Below are 2944 nucleotides of genomic sequence, written 5' to 3' on the forward strand. Positions count from 1 at the left end.
TTACCGGCAGAATTGTCAGATGTCCACGATGTGTTCCACGTATCTCAACTGAGGAAATGTGTTAGCAACCCGGAAAAGCAAGTTCATCACCAAGAGTTGGATCTTCAACCCGATCTTACCTATCGGGAATGTCCTATAAGGATTTTGGAGGAGTCTGAACGGAGAACCCGACAAAATGTAATAAAATTTTACAAGGTTCAATGGAGTAATCACACCGAGGAAGAAGCAACATGGGAAAGAGAGGATAACTTGAGGACTGAGTATCCGTATCTGTTTGAGGGACAGCTGAAATCTCGGGGACGAGATTTTTCTTAAGGGGGGTAGGTGTTGTAACTCCCCAAAAATATTTATTTGGAGTTTTGAAAACTTTTTCAAATTTTAGATAGGATTTAAAAAAATTCTTGGAGGGTTCTGTTTGAAGGGTGAATTTATTTGGATTATTTATTTTTGGAGGTTTTCAAAACAGTTTTTATTCTAAAGAGTTTTGTTTTGGTTATTTGAACTCAAAGGCAAAAGCCTTTTTCACCTCTTCTAGCACCCTAAACCACTCCAAATAATTTTCTGCCACCTCAAAAATTATCTCTCAAGTCATGCACACCTTCTATGGCCTTATTTAACCCCTTTCCACTCCACAAAAATATTTCTTCAATATATTTTAAATTCCAAAGATGGGATTTTAAATAATCATAGTTTCTTGACATTACAAAGGAACTATACTTTCTAGGACTCTTTTGTCACCACAAAAATTATCCCTGCATATATATGATACCCTAAACCCATTTCTTCAAAAACATTTGGTCCCACAGTTCAAAATTTTCAAATTCTATTCAGTTCAAATTTGGTCCAGAAATCAATTTCTTGCTCTAAATCATTTCCAAACTTCACCAAAATTTTAGGCCTTCTGGCAAACTCCATCTTGAGCAACAACACACCACCACAGCAAGTCCCATGATCATCTAAGATGCCTAGCACCCTCTAGCATTTCATCAAACACCTAACCTACGCACTGTTCATCACTGAAAAGGATTCAGTTAACTGAACCCAGATTCAGTCAGTGGCCGGCGGTGCCCTGCACACTTCATCTTGCTCTCCCGCACGGTGTCGTCGCCGGTCATCAATGCTCTGGCCTCCCTGGCCCAGCTCCCAGCCTCTCCACACCGGTGAGCTGGCAGCTGGCCGGTGCGGCAGCTGCCGAGCTCATCCACGGCGGAGCCGATCGGGTCGCAACGGCCACCGGCCCTCTTCACTGCGCCGCACTCCCCCTACCTAACTCCCCTCCCACGCGTCCCTCTCTCTTGCTCCTCGGCGTACTGGACGCGCCGACCGCGCCGCCCAGGGCCCCCCTGGCAGTCGCCGGAGCTGGCATCGCCGCCGCACCCGTACGGGACAGCTCACCTCGGGTGAGGCCAACGAGCTCGATCTCGTCCAAGCTAAGGCTTACGGCGTACCCCACCGACCTCATAACTTCCTCGCCGCCCCTGACCACCGGCCACAGCCGACCACGGTGACCAAATTAACTCCGGCGATATCCGCCCGTCTCGGCCACCCTCGACTCGCCTATAAAAGGGGCCCCCGAGCACGGCTATCACCACCACTCACCTCCACCGCCACCCAATCCCTCTCCTAGCCACTCACCCGACCGCGGGAAGGTCTTCTTCTCCCTCTCCGGCCACCGCTCCGCCGCCTCTGTCCACGAACTAAACAGCACCATTACTCCACCGAAGCCACCCAAACTCTGCCAGTCCACCTATTTTCCACCACCACGTCGAACCCCTAAGCCAATTCCACCCACAAAGCCCTCTCCGGCGAATCCCAACTCCACCCGAACCACCGTCCGCCGGCGTCGAGCTCACCGCCGTTCAGGTGATCGCCGGTGACCCCCTCCACCCCCCACCGATTCGGGAGTCCACGCTGGTCACGTTGCGACCAGCGCCGGCCTCTGAAACCCCGGCGATCGTCGCCGGCGATCGCCGCATCTTCTCTGTACACGCGTGCGAGCGCGCCCGAATTCAAACCTGACGGGTGGCCCCCACCCGTCAGCTCTCTCTCTCTCTTCTATGTTAAGCGAAGGCGTAGTCTAGGCTTTACGTCTTCCCCACTGGAAGGCGTATTCTCTGCCGAACCGTTTTCTTATTAAACAGCTCAGGGGCTTCTGTTTTGCAAAAAGACCCCTGATTTTTAAAAGCTTAATAACTTTTTAACTATAGCTCCAAATGAATTGATTCTTTTTGCTAAATTTTTCTTTTTCTCTCTAGTTTTTTTAAGATTTATTTAAAAATATTTTGAGAACATTTTTCTTTACTGTAATGGAATTCTTATTTGAATTCAAATTTGAATTTTCAGAAAAAGGAGAAGGATCTTTTGCTGAAAATTTAGAGGGTTTTGCTCCAGACTATTTTGGACAAGGCAAGCATTATTTGAACCTGGGATATGGTGTTTGCATTTGCATGGTTACATAGTTTGGTTTTGCACTGCATATGTTGCTGTGCATATCTTGCATGATATATCACAAGTGCATGCATGGTCATGTCACCTTTTTCCTTTGCTTGCATATCACACTATGTAAAACTAGTGAATTATCAAAAAAAAAGTGAAACTAGGAATCAAACCCATGGACCTTGTTTTTGCCGTGGAACCCATGGACCTTGAGCCGCCACATGTCCAATGGCCCAATACCAACTGGGCTTGCAATTTGTGATCAGGAGGGAGTGAACTAGAAAGAGTCACACGATTTTTTTAAAATAGTCACGCGATCCACCAGACACCTCAGAGACGGCGTCTGGTAGGCCGCGTGAGGCCTCGCTCTCCTCCTGGCGTCTGGTGGGATCAAACCTTGCCCAAAAAAAGGTGAGATCGAACCAAAGAGATCACCATCTGGTGGGATCAAACCTTGCCCAAAAAAAGGTGAGATCGAACCAAAGAGATCACCAGATGGAGAGAAAGT

Source organism: Triticum dicoccoides, chromosome 4B, assembly GCF_002162155.2.
Source record: "Triticum dicoccoides isolate Atlit2015 ecotype Zavitan chromosome 4B, WEW_v2.0, whole genome shotgun sequence".
Lineage (NCBI taxonomy): Eukaryota > Viridiplantae > Streptophyta > Magnoliopsida > Poales > Poaceae > Triticum > Triticum dicoccoides.